This window comes from Ptychodera flava, chromosome 18 (genome assembly GCF_041260155.1).
Source record: "Ptychodera flava strain L36383 chromosome 18, AS_Pfla_20210202, whole genome shotgun sequence".
Lineage (NCBI taxonomy): Eukaryota > Metazoa > Hemichordata > Enteropneusta > Ptychoderidae > Ptychodera > Ptychodera flava.
In genome coordinates this window covers 33,811,832-33,826,717 of record NC_091945.1, presented here as the reverse complement: position 1 = coordinate 33,826,717, position 14,886 = coordinate 33,811,832, and positions in this window count along the sequence as shown.

Below are 14,886 nucleotides of genomic sequence, written 5' to 3'. Positions count from 1 at the left end.
GCTCTGCTAAGTTGCTGGGTTAATTACCTAATTTGGTGTGCCAATTACACAGACGTCTCCTGGACAACTGGTCCTTCTCTATGTTTCTTAAATTTGTCACGACTTACCACCTACCACTCTCAATAGATGAGCACATTAAATAATATGACAAATATACTGCGTGTGTGGGCGTGGATTGCGTAGAACCCCCTTTCCACTTGAGGGCGCTCTGTGGAAAATGAAAAATCACATCCGCGTTGTATTGCAAGGAAAACCCAATTGAGAGCAGACTTTCACCGGAAGGTGTCGTAGTTCTATAAACGATTAAAGGTTTTCTGTGTATAGAATGATAATTAAATCCATCAATGCAAAATTTGTGTGTTCAACCTTGTAGACTGGTGGGGCAAACTGTCAATTTCAGAAGGAATCAATGCAAATACCTTTCTTTGGTTTCCAAAATCTTCGAATCCGTAAGGGGCTTTGTGCATGGGGGGGGGGGGGGGGGGAGTTATGTTATGTTATGAATACAAATGAAAATGGAGACTGCATCAGAATTAGCGATAGACCTGATGATGTCGGCATGTCGGGAATTAGAGTTCCGATATTAAAACTTGAAATCAAAAGACGACCCATACTTCAAAGCAGGACACAGCGAAATTGGACGTTTATATAGTATCGGATATTTACAGCGACAAGGCTATACAGTATCGAAATTAGTATTGTTTGGTCAGATATGTGAGGTGGTAGACTTGCTCCAAGTTTGTGGGCATTTAACATCAAACAGAATAAAGTGAAGGAATAAACTTTGGCAGACCGTCGTGTTAGTGGTAGGCTGTTGCGTAGATCGTGAGGTCTGCGGCCGAGATAGACCTGGCGACAAGGGGCATATCTAGTGAGGTAACCAAATCTCCGACACATATCGGATATTTACCTGCGATTTCACAAGTCTAGTATCGTCAAGTATCGAAGTTAGAGTCGGTCTTTGGACGTCAGGCTTTGTCAGATGTGTGAGGTGGTCAAATCTCCGATATATGCCGGATCGGATATTTCCCGGCGGTTTGACAAATCTATAGTATTGTATAGTATCGATATTTGAATCCGGAAATCGCCGATAAATATCGGGTAAATGTAGGCGATTTCACATACCCGGCGCGCCAAGATACAAGGCAGGTCATTCGAATATCGTCTTGTATCGATATTAGGCTCCACATATGGATTGCTATAACGACAGAATTATTTTGGACGTCAAACTTCGATATTATAGACAGTTTAAACATTCGATATTTAAACTTCGTGCAAAGTCGCGCCTTCACGCCTTTGATCAAAACTCACACGGCTGTAACTAGTGCATCAAGGCCCCGTCCCGTTTATCGAGGTACTGGCAAACAGTGATATTTTGTCACTCCGTTTATCTAAAGGATGCCTTAACATAAACGAACTTCGAACGAAATTACAATCATTGGTGCCACCCGTCACAATGACCAGACGTCGGGACATTTAAACTTTCGGGGGACACGGATCATTATTTTGAAGTCTATATAACCAGATATAACGAACTGCAAAACGAATTTTTACTGCAGAGGCACCTGTCATATTTCTGGCATTAATTGTAAATTGTGAGATATTATTTATCGATGACTTTATTAAATAAAAAATCATCGTGTGGTAAACAGTCACGATGCTTCCTGTAATCTGCTAACGATTGTGCTACTGACCATGTAAATGTGTTCTCAGCGATAATTTTGGCACAGGGTTAAAGTGAACAAGCGTTTGCGAAGTCATTGGCAAGTACTACACTGAGCATGGGAATGGAAGGTTAAATTTTCAGCAATACAGTTATCAGAAACGAAGTAATTTGACGATAGAAATTATTGCATATCTATACCTTTAAACCATCATCGACGTGACAAGATTTGATGCAATCAGCCCCCCCCCCCCCCTCCGTGCCCTGCACTCCTCAGGGGGAGTGCGGATAAAATGTATCCTGGCAGTGCTAGCTGATACGCCTCTCGCGGCGAGGCGAGAGGGATGGGGATTTTAATACAACTCCACGAGTGGAATTTGCTTTTTTTATACATTTGTAGACAACGTGTCTTATGGCATTTGTCGACAAGACGGATCGAAAAAAAATCATCATATATGCTGCGGGAATTGTTTCACTAATACAACACTGAAATCCTGGCTGAGCTTCTTTTCGTATTTGACTTTAGGAACATTTCTATGAAATTTGCAAACTATACAACAAAAGACGAAGTACTGTAAAACTATGTTCAATTTGATATTGACAGGGATCCTAGAAAATACGAGTTTTCTTGCGATGTCAGACAGTCAAACAATACTGATCGGTATCACTTCCGCTTTTGCTCACTGCATGAACAATGTCAGGATAAGTTTGTCAACATCGGCCTTATTATGACAGTATTCTTTTCATCTTGGATAACTAGTATTTAAGGCACATATCCAGTTTGATGAGCAAAATAAGCACTAAAGTTTGCTGAACATCAAACTTTAGACCGTTCAACAAATAAGCGGTAGAGCATTTGGTCATTGGTTGGGTCTCAAAGATAGGCGTTGTGATTAGTGCTCTACTTGGCAGATTTGCAAACGCGGGATGACCCCCAAAAGGCAAATGGTTTAGAGTCCGTCTTCACACGCTTGTCAAACGTGTTGCAATAAACATTGAACTTGAACTTGTTTACTTGAAGTTGAAAAAGGAAGTTAAATTAAGTTCAAAGTTATTTTAATTCTCAGTTAGAACAGAAAGCTCAACCAAAAAGCCTTTGATAGTAAAGCATTGGGCACAAGATTGTACGCTACGTTATTTCCGAATAAATATTACGCCTGTCATCCATTCTGTGTAGCTCGGGAGCACCTAGTGGCATAATGCATGGAACATTTGGTAAATTGGTAACCGAAATCTGGTACCCATGCCGAATTACCTAAGATTCCGATATTTGAAATTCAAGATCGCCGCCACCCCTATGTTAACTCTTTGGGGAATAGAATTTTCGATTTTCTAAACCTAAGACGGTGAAAGTTTTCTTATAAAAGAGATTGAAAATGAACCACCACGAGAGGTAGATTAGAAAAAAAATTGTGTAAGTTTGAGCGTCCAATAATCTGTCCCCAAGGTGCATTCTACTTAAATGAACCTCTTTCCATTTCAACAAGTGTTAACATTGGAAACTGTTAGGGGAACACCATTTGATTTCTGGGGGGGTATGGAGGATTTTGAGAAAAAAAATTGTCGCCAGGTGAGATAGAAGAAAAAAAAATGATTCTGTCATGGCCTGAGAAAAAAAATTGTCATAACAGACAGAAGTGAAAAAAAAAATTGTTACAATGCACCAGAAATTAGCAAAATTTGGAAACCCTATTCTCATGTATTCTTTGCCGGCGCGCCGCCATAGGCGGCGCAAATGTTTTTACCACAAGCAATTCTTATGTTTTTTCCCAGCACTTATGATATAAGCATGCACTACATAGGTCTACTTTACACCTCAGTGCACTCAATGTTTTCCTTCCCTTTTCTGACCCAAGAAATCATATTTCAGGATTTCTGTTGCAATATCTCAATGGCATAGGCACTCTCTAAAGGGGACTTTTTAACATTCTGTAAATTGTGAAAATTTTAAAACACAAGACAGGAGTCAATAAACTAGTGTTAAAATCAATATAGTATTCTCTCAATATAAATATATTAGGAAGATGTACAAGTTGACAATGAAAAATCGAGGAACAACAAATATAATGAAATACAAGGGAGGGGTCACTAAAAAAATTGAAAACTTCAGGGGGCGTTACTCAAAATGTGGAGAGGAAGAAGGGGGCAGGGTTACTCAATGTTTTTGGCGAAATAAATTGAAACACATCTCAGATTGTACCATTGCACACATCCATTTCTCAAAATTTTCAATGCGAGAGGGGGGCACCCCGTCTCGTGCTCTCCCCCCCTTGGGTCTTCTAACAGTTTTACTGGTAAAAGACAAATTTAAAATACCTATCGGATTGCACTACACTGCACCGTGGCGCACATCAATTTCTCAAAATTTTCACAGGATCTAGGACAAAACTGAACTGTTGTGAATTCATCCTTTATTATCATAGAAACATGTTTTCATTTACCTCAGTTCAATGACCATTTTGACAGTTAAACATACCATATTCATGCTTTTCATTAGAAGCTGGCAGCTGGAGAAATGACACAAGAAGGTCACAGATTTTCCGTTCCTGTATATTTATTTATCTTCAGTCTCTGGCAAACAGAACTGTTTTTCACAAATTGTATTGTCATTGTTTGGTTGTTGAATATTGTGACACAAACACTGATCATGCATAAAATGTAAAAAAATATTGCAGTGTTCAATGTCATTTTCAAACAGTTTTACCGAGTGCAAAATAACCTGAAACTCCTCTCAGATTGCACCATTAAACACATCAATTTCCCAAAATTTGCAATACGAGGGGGGGGGGTTCCCCTCTAGTGCTCTCCCCTTGGGGTGTTCTAACAGTTTCACTTAGTAAAAAAAATTAAAAAACGTCGATCGTGAGATCCGAGCTTTCAGCTTTTTCACTTTTTCTGTACAAGTGGCTATTTTCTCTCCACGACCGGTCGCCAGGTTGTTGGCTTTCAGTTTTTCATTTGTTTCTGTATTTTCTCTCCACGACCGATCGACAGGTCGTGGCTCTAGAGAGTTGTATTTTTCGCGACAGTTTTTCTCCACGACCAGTGAAAAAAATCCCATCTATAGTCCAGGATGTATCCACACACCAAACACCAAGCTGAAAAGTGCAACGGTTCGTGAGTTTTTGATGTTGACGGCGGACATACTATCATACATACACACACGCCATCAACTTCAGCTAATGCGACAAACCTCACATTGGTATACCAAATGTGAGCTAAAAAGAGTTGTCCATACTTTGAACCAGCGAAGATGTGTTCGGCTCAGTGTAATAAAAACCATGGCCTCCCGTGGTAACTTGTACAGCTTCCTACGGTAACCGATGGAACTATGTCCTCATTTTATTTCCGATTCTCGATGTGTCCCTAGTCCGTGTATTCGTCAGAAACACCAGGTTAGAAATCCTGGTGCTCAGAAACACTGAATTCTGGTTCAAAGTTATAAGGTTGAAGGACTTGTGTATCCATAGCGCACCATTTCAATATAAGCGTACGGTAGATCAGACCCCTAGCGATACCCTGTCGCTTCCTCAATTACACACGAAATCTCACGTCACCAAAGTGAAGCCTCTATGAGGAATTCCGATAGGTGGCGCTCATACACAATATTTAACGCTTTGAGCGCCAAAGTCAATTTTTATCACCCTTATAAAATATACCCCAGTCAATTGTTTTCAGATTTTTGCCAAAATTTTGGCAAAAACTGTAGCCTATGAAATATGATGTCCATGTGGTCCAAAATTATCAAAAGAATTGCAGAAGAATTCATAAAAATTGGTTAATGTTGCACTAAAACCTTTGCTGGGAAAAATTATAGCACTCAAAGGGTTAATAAAACATTAGTATCTCGGAGAATAAACAGCAATATTTCTCATCTTTTCATCATAAATGTTACAAAAATAATCTTCTACAACTTTTAAAGGCAGGCTGATATTTGGTTGAGCTATCCCATTAATCAATCTTTGTTACCATATAAAACTTTCAAGTATGTTGTAACACACGCCATCAGTATCTCTCCATATAGTCCCTGATTGATTAGTTTTTATATCAGGTGCCTATCAGTGCTTGTAAAGCTTTTGGATGCTAGAAATCTGTCGTCTGTTTTTCATACTCCATACTTCAAGGTATGTGAAACTCGAAAGCATACTTGTCATTCAAAGGTTGTACGTCAAAGACTGAAGTCACCATGCAGTGTCCTGCTCTTATCAGAATATTGGACAGTCAACAACAATTGTGTTCTTCCCTGCGGATTCGCACAAATATTCGCGTGTCTACGTTATAACTACACTGGCATGAGATTGAAAGTAGTGATACTGCAAATGTTTTGTTTGAGAGGCAGTAGCATTAAAAAAAATTGTGCTCCTGATTAAAATACAGTTTGTGACTGTGCTCGGCATTGTCCTTGGAGTACCACGGACAACTATCAGTATTCGTAAAATTTGCTGAGTTTCTTAATTTTAAAATATTTTCAAGAAAAGTATTGAAATTGGCAAATTCACAAAAAACGTCTATTGGCAGATTATCAAATATCAAAACCTACGATCGTTCGACTAAGCGTCCCGACCGACCTTCTATTTATCACAGAGTAACATAACAGAGTGGCAACACTTGCATGCCTTTTGTTCCATGGTCGTCTCGGTAGACTATTGGCTTTTCATATTAAAATGAGCTTAAAAGGTGTTAAACTTTTGGAGGCTTGGTTTGTGGTTGATAATTACACGAGATTATGCGAAACATACGACGAGATGGCATCGTACTGCCCGTCGCGTAGCAACCATAGTTACTTTGTGAGCTCTCAGGCCAGAAACACTGCCTCACGCCAATCAAAACATAACACGCCAGCAGTTTCATAAACATGTCCTTTCTTGGCGCACGTGTAAAGACGGTATGACTGACCGTAAACCATTGAGTAAAACCAGACAGTATCGATAAAAGACTTTCAAATTTGGTTCAAACACACTCATTATATATTCATTAAAAATATTAGAGGAATTTTTGAAACGGTAAAACCCACTTTCCTGAAGCTCAAAACACTCCGTTTTCGCCAGCACATCAATTCCGACCAGCACCACACGACAACAAAAACACAAGCTTTGTCGAACATACTTCGCTTAACAATTGGTGAAAATCCGAAAATACCGAAGGGTGCATGGTCGGCACTCTTCGGAAAAGAGAGCCAAGAGCTTCGTGAGGCGAGGCAAACATGGATTGCTTACGTAACCGCTTCACGCCTTAAAACAATAGCTGTTGCCACTCTGTCTGATATTACTCTGTGTATTTATACAATGGATTCTCGCTACTAGTTACCTCCGTGCACAGACAAAACTTTGTCTTTGTGCTTTTCGCCGTGGCGACCGAGCGGCGAGTGAGCGTGGCGAACGAGGGGGGTTCCCCCTCTGGCAAGGCGAAAAATGAAATTTTGGAGTTGAAATGGTGTTCTCTGGTGGCATCTGAGGTAACATTTAGCTGAGACTGAAACAGTACTTTTGTTGTGTCTTAGACGTGGCTCACATACAACAAAACAAACAAACACGAGTTTGTTTTGTTTGTATTATTTATTAGTCAGGTGGCTTAGCAACAAAAAACAGCAAGATCGTTACACGGATGACAAAAGTGCCAAATTTGCTACAGAGGTTCACATATATGTGTAGATCAAAATTAGCTATTGCTCCAAAAATTTGGGCCACCGGAAAGGCTCGATGACGTCATAAATTCAAAATGGCCGCCACTTTATTGCTTAAAAATGGTAAAATACGGTTTATTCGGCTAGTTTTCAATATTTTTTTTAATATACTGACACAAACATTCTCAATTATAAATAAAACATTAAATTGACGCAAATCAATTACTATGATGACGTCATAAAGCCAAAATGGCCGACCAAATTTAAAATGTCTGCCGTAACATTGTTTAAAATGTTAAAGCACTCTTAATTAAGCCTGTTTCAGCATTTTATCGCCTGAACTGAAATTAACACCCCAAATTACAGTCAAAACATATAATTGATGCAAATTAATTATTGTGATGACGTCATAAAACCAAAATGGCAACCGAAAACTACAAAATGGTCTATTATGAAATTCACTATGCTTGGTACAATAGCCCCTATACGTGACAAAATGATAGTTTCAAGGTAATGTACAATATGTATTAATATTCCATAAACTCAAAATAAAAGATAAATGTACCAAAACTTAGCCAATAAGTTCAACACAAGTAACAGACTCTTATGAGATTATTTATTATTAAACAATAATCTGTGTTTGAAAAATCGAATCGATATAAAAGGAAATGAAGGCAACTTCACACACAGGTTCAACCTTGTTTATGATACGGTATATATATATATATAGTGAGTAGATCAATGTGGTTTCGTGATAGGGAAACATGGTGATATACCAATAGATCGATAATGTTTTGACCCTCGTAATGTGACCTTGGTCCCAGAAAAAAGGTTTTATGTTGATGATTCCTCCTACCGGCATTTCCGGCCAAAGTGAGGTCCCTTCTTCAGTCACTTGAATGGTCTTGTATTCCAACATGTTTAGTTTGATGGTAGCCATCAAAGAGAGATGCTAAGATAATTATGTTTTAGTATGATTGTTGCGTGAATTGTAGCTCAGGTCGTTCATTTGTACTCTCCTTGTATTTGAATTTTGCTTGAAGGAGGATATCTTGTATGCTTTTTCTTTCTTTTATACGTTATTATAGGTTTTCTGGTGGCCAGTGTTTGTATAATCATCCTTCATTATTTTCCAGTTTCTTATCACATAGTTTGATTGGGCTGGTTATGATGAAGTTGTGCTGACAAGGTTTTTGTTACATCATTACTCTTATTTTTGTTGATGAAGGATGGCTGACGTTTTGTTACATTAACTTCTTTTTTTGATACAAGTTATGTCTTTCTTTTTGTAATCTCGTTGTTGAAGTTTTTGCGTTGAGAAATTGACCATTTTATGAAGTCCATATTGTTGTTGCACGTGCGAACATATCTGAGTAATTCACCTTTAATGAAGCATTTGAAGGTTGGTGGCAGATAAATAACATCAGATGGTTCTGTGTTGGTTTTACAGTGGAGCCATCTCTCTCGATTGCGTCTCTGGCATTTGAAGACCACAAGGTCGAGGTATGAGATTTTGTCGCTAAAATGTTCAATTATGAATTCCCAAGTTGAACGTATGGTACAGGGTGTTGCACTCCTCGGCAAATGTTCTGAATGTTATAAGTTAAACTTATAACATTTATGTTCTGTTCCTGAGTAAATCATGAAAATTATACCTTTTTAAACGTTTCCATACGAATATTTGACCGGATTTGGGATTTAATATAGTTTTCTCCGTTTCATGGTATGTGATATTAGCTATTTCTGGTGAGCCCATGCTTCATCCATAGATTTGTTTGTATTTTTCTCAGTTGAATTAAAATATGTTGCGTTTCAGAATAATCGACAGTAAGGCTTTCATTTACGTTGTTGGTGGGTTTTTGTATCATATCAGTTTACTGGTAATGTTTCAGAGTCCAACGCTGCGATTGCTTTATTTATGGCTTCATTTTTGTCATATTTTTCTACATTGATAACACTTCTAATGTTACCAGAATAGAGTTTGCTTGTATTTTTATTGATTCTAACTAGTTAATGAAGTTTGTGTCCCTGATATATGTAAGTCGTCTTCGCATGATTGGTTTTATGACAAAGTCTAGAAATTCCGAGATTCGGTTTATTGGGCTCGAGCAGCCATTTCTATTGAGAGGTTGGATAATGATTGTTCCTTCTGCTTGGGTTCTGTATATTTTGGCAGGGGATAACATCGTGGTGTACAAATTATTCTACTTATGGGAATGGGGAAACTGTAAATCACCTCGTCAATGATCTTCTTGTCGCAGATAAAAAGTTTTCATATACAATTTCCACCTTATAGTTAATGTCGCCAAGTCTTGCCTTAATGTACAATAATAGTGTACATTTCGCAGCTGTCTATAACTTTCTTTAATGTCATTTGTCGTATTCACAATTGCTGTGCCTCTTACTTTATCGATGGGTTTTATTGTGATTTATTTGTTTTTAGGCCAAAAAAAATAAATAGTTTGTTTCTCATCCCCGCGCGCGTCAATGTAGACCCGCCGCGCCAACCTTTTTTTTTGCATCTCAAGAGGGAACGAAAAAAAAATGAAAAAAAAAACCTAACGCAAAAATACGCGACGATAGTGCGCCACACACGGCTGCGTATGTAAACTTAACTAGGCATGCGCAGTGTACAGTTCTGAATGATGCATGGCGTATTGAATTGGCGTATTGTGATCTGTCATGTTTATCTCCATACAAGTGACGACCGGGGCGAAAGTACTGCTGAGACCCTTTGGTCTCGTGGATGTAAATGCCCAGTGTTCTTTGACAGAAGTGTATCAAGACCTCACAAGAGGAGTGTGTCCACTGGCGATCGATTTATCCTACAGAATGATTATGAACATGTGCTGTGTCGAGGTGCTTGTGTCGAAGGAGTTGAATGGAAAGTTCCAGAGCGAACAGCGAAAGTTACCGACTGCTTAGACTTTGGCAAGTACTTTCAGTTTACGTTGAACAATGATGAAAACCCCACAAATAAAGCACCAGATCTACTGTGAATGCATTTGATTTACTGCTTCGTTCTCGGGGTGAAAAAGTGTGGCCAACTTTCCGAAATATAGATAGACCAAACGCAAGATTTCAGCTGCATAATGCCATTGTGAGGTGGCTTCAAGGTCAAGATCTAGGGTGGCAAAAACAAAGTAAATCCATGGGAGATCAGTTTGTTCGTGTTCTCGGAGACTGTTTATGGATCACTGACCCACATCGACAAACGTTCCATCAACGATCTTGCCCGATACCAGAGAACTTTGATATATTCCAGGGGTACAATTTACCACAATCTCACAAACACGGGAATGCTGACGAACTCACATGGAAAAAATGGAAAAAATCCACGATATCTTAAACGAAAAAGAAAAGTTTTCACTAAAAGAACAAGTTAAACCGTTCAGATCATACCAAAGCAACACAAATATTTTATGATATACAAAACTGAACTAGACAGAACATTGAACATCACACAGTGCTGTAACATTCCATTCAGAACTGTACACTACGTCATTGAAAGCTATCAAAACTGCATTCTGCACTAGTCAAAAAGCAGCACTGTTGATATGCTAAAAATTTGCTGTGCATTTATCTCTGCATGCATTCCTATGTTCTCATGTTGTAAGCGCGTTGTTGTTGATGGTTGAATAAAAAAAAAAGTAGCAGCAAAAAAAAACCGCGTCACCGCATCATTTTTGCAAGATGCCTAGGATGAGAAACAAACTATTTTTTTTTTTGGCCTTAGACAGATTGTTCAGAGCAGTCTTTTCTGCTAGACTTATGTTCTTTCTGATGTGGGTTGCGAATGGAATTTCCTCTATCGATCTAAGTTGCTTCGAGACAGTTTTACAATTTTGGGTTTTCCGCTGTTAGCAGTGTCGACATTGGATTTATCTTAAAACATATGTCTGATTGATTGATTGATGAATTGATCGTTTGTTTCTCATGATATTGCACAATCTTATGATGCGAATAGATTTGCTGATATCTGATAGGACAATTTTTCTGTATAGGCACTTCGGAATGGGAATAAATTTCAAGCTTGTGCTTGATGCTTTGATTTCAACATTTGGTAACGTTTCATTTGCAAGATTTTTGATGAATCTGAGAATCTTTCTGAGTTCTTGCTTTTGTTTAATCACCGAATTTTTGTTTATGTTCTTCCTGGCGTTTTTTATTCTTTTGGTTTCAAAACAGCAAAACGATACCAAAAACGAAAGGCAAAGACGCTTTTCATAAAATTCACGAAAGCTGCAAAAGTGAGCAAGGTGAGCTAGCTTCAAAAGTCAACAAAGTCTTCTCTTTGTTCATAAAGCCCTGACGAAACTGTCTTTTTTAGGCCAGCACATCCTCCAGAAAGAGAACTATTGCAGCACAAATTAAACTTATGTGTTTGTCACCACACATCGAGACATAAAAAACAGAAAATTCAACAAAGGAAGCAAAAGACCAAACTCACAAACATAAAACCTTTTTTCGGGGGCTAAGGTCACATGACCAGGGTCAAGGCATGATCTATTCACCGGTTTCTCGCCATGTTTTTCGTTATCATGAAATCACACTACTATTGATCTACTCATTATATCGTAACACTTTCAAAGGTAGAACCGATATGTAAAGTTGCCCTCATTTCCTTTAAATTGATTCACTTTTTCAGACAGAGGCCATTGTTAAATAATCAATAATTTCATAATAGTTTGCCGCTTGTGTTGAGCTTATTGGCTAAGTTTTGGTACATTTATCATTTATTCTGAGTTTACGAATCATCAAGACAAATTGTACATTATCTTGAAACTATCATTTTGTCACGTAAATGGGCTATTGTACTAAGCATAGTGAACTTCATAATAGGCCATTTTGTAATTTTCGGTTGCCATTTTGGTTTTATGACGTCATCACAATAATTAATTTGCATCAATTATATGTTTTGTCTGTAATTTGGGATGTTAATTTCAGTTCAGGCACTAAAATGCTTGACACAGGCTTCATCAACAGTAATTGAACGTTATGGGGGATATTTTGAATTTGGTCGGTCATTTTGGCTTTATGACGTCATCACAATAATTGATTTGCATCAATTTTATGTTGTATTTGTAATTTGGGATGTTTGTGACAGTTTATTCAAAATAATATTGAAAACTGCCTGAATTAGCAGTATTTTACCATTTTAAGCAATATCACGGCGGCCATTTTGAATTTATGACGTCATCGAGCCTTTCCGGTGGCCCAAATTTTTGGAGCAATAGCTAATTTTGATTTACACATGTATGCGAACCTCTGTAGCAAATTTGGCACTTTTGTCATCCGTGTAACGATATTTTTGTTAAGCCACCTGACTATATGACACACTTATGGTTTTATTTGCAGTGAAGATTTACCATTTAATCTTAAATCACCTGCAGTCTGCTCATTTCATTGCTCATTTCCCATTCTTCATTACCACGTATACTTTCCCCAAAACCGTCAAACTCATCCCACTGTCACTGTCACTGTCGTTGTCACTGATATCACAGAGTTTCAGGGCAGCTGTTGCTTGTTGGAGTTCCATACGGAGGGCATCCAAGTTTGTTAGTATTGATTCAGCTGTTGCCGCAAGTGTACCCTGACCATCACTTTGACTGGCAGTCACTTTTGGTAATTTTGGTAGTTTTCTTCTACTTCTTACCATCTTCCATTCCTTCTCTGCCACTTTCATAAGAACTTCACATTCAGGAGTGTTAACACTGGGACCATTTATTGTCACATGCAGTAAGACGTTCAGCATGCTGCTGTCTAGCCTATTTCTCAATCTGGTCTTTATCCGTTTCACAGCACTTGCCCCTCTTTCTGGCCAAGCATTTGACATGGGTATAGTGATGCATATTTCCCCTATCCAACTCAGCAGTGGGTATATTTCCTGAATTTTCACCAGTTTTACGATAGCTAAGTCTGTAGCAGTTAAAGACTTTGAGGCTTTAGCTAAGGCTACACACTCGGGCTTCCAATCAAGTAGATGGTACTTAAAGCTACGCCACTCAGATAGAAGCTGACACTTCTTGGCATCTTGCTCAACTGCTTCTAACGCTTGGAAATAGTGAGATCCAATTGCATCGATGTGGTAATCACCATATGTTTTGAAGGCTGGATGTGATTGTGCTGGTATCTTTGCTGGGTCAAACACTGTGAAGCTAGTTAGCATTGGTAACGACTGTTCAAACCGGTTATCAATGTTTTCAACTAGCTTGTTCACATACTTCACCAACAATGACTCAAGCTGCTGAGTTATATTATATGTGGGGTTAAATTCATCTCTGACATGCTTTCAACATCCCTCTCCAGTTCTTGTCTTAATTTAGTTATAGGTGTTTTAGTCTCTACGACTTGCTGAAGTTTGTCTTTGGTGTACTCGATTGTGGGCTTTATATGTGAGAAATCCATATTTCCTCTTGAAAGGATTTGCTCAGCATACACAGAGATGGGAGTATCTCTCTTAAAATATACAGTGCACCAAGAAACTTGCAGTTGTTGATCTTCATCAAGAGACCTTGAGCAGTTGGGTCTGCTTCCAGCTTCTTCAATGCCATTAAGATACAGACATAATTCTCACATGCTGAATCCACAGATGCACCAAAGCTAAGCCACCTGGTTTGGCATGCTTTCTTCAAACGTTTTAACAAAACAGTCTCGGTCTTGTCGGAGAAGGTAAGTTACTTAAAGGCGGAGCCTCCCTTTAAAAGGACGCCAAGGTATGGCGGTGTTCATCGTGTAAGTGGACACCAAACAGGCAACACGCGGGCACACGCTCCAGAAAATGCCACATTTTAGTTTCCCCCGGCCGCAAAAACACAGACAGACTGCCAAGCGGTCAGCGTGAAGTCGCTGCTGATCGAACTCTGTCGTTATATTCAAAGTCTAACGCGACTGGAAGACAATTTTTTAGGAAATTCGAGCGTTTGTGGTGGGGAATCAATGACCGTTGGCGATTTGAACCGACCGTCAATCAAAAGCTTGCATAAACTCCGTTTGCAGGATTAGCAAAAGGTGACAAAAGGTTGAGATCAGTTTGTGTAATTAATATTATAGAAATCAAACATCGTACTGGCCAAGTGTTTGACTGGGAGGAGAACTCAACTAATGCGAGAACCTGGGATTGAAAAGTGCGTCTTTAAGTTCTTTCCGTACATTGAGCGAGGAATATGGACATCCTTTTTGGGAGTTTTGAAAGAAATACAACAACTGTCGTAAACAATTCTCAACTTCCGCAATGTAGTAAATGTCCTTGACTGTGCTTGTGCATGCCAGGGCTAAACGATGGCAGACACAGTGAACTGACAGCAGTACATTATTCAAATCTCTCTTCAGCCTAGTTGCTACACCATTCACTTTACCGGTCAGAACACTGACCACATCACTTACGAATGATGTCATCTTCTCTTTATCCAATTCTAGATCTTCTAACTTACTCTCTATAATGCTGGACAATGTTTCAGCATCAGCAGAAACGCTATTTTCCAGTACATTTGCAGCAAACAGAAAACTTGTTTTCACTGTATCTGATTCTTTACTCAGATACTGTATGAAGCAAATCATTTGACTGACAACTGAAACGTCTGTTGCCTCATCAGCAAGC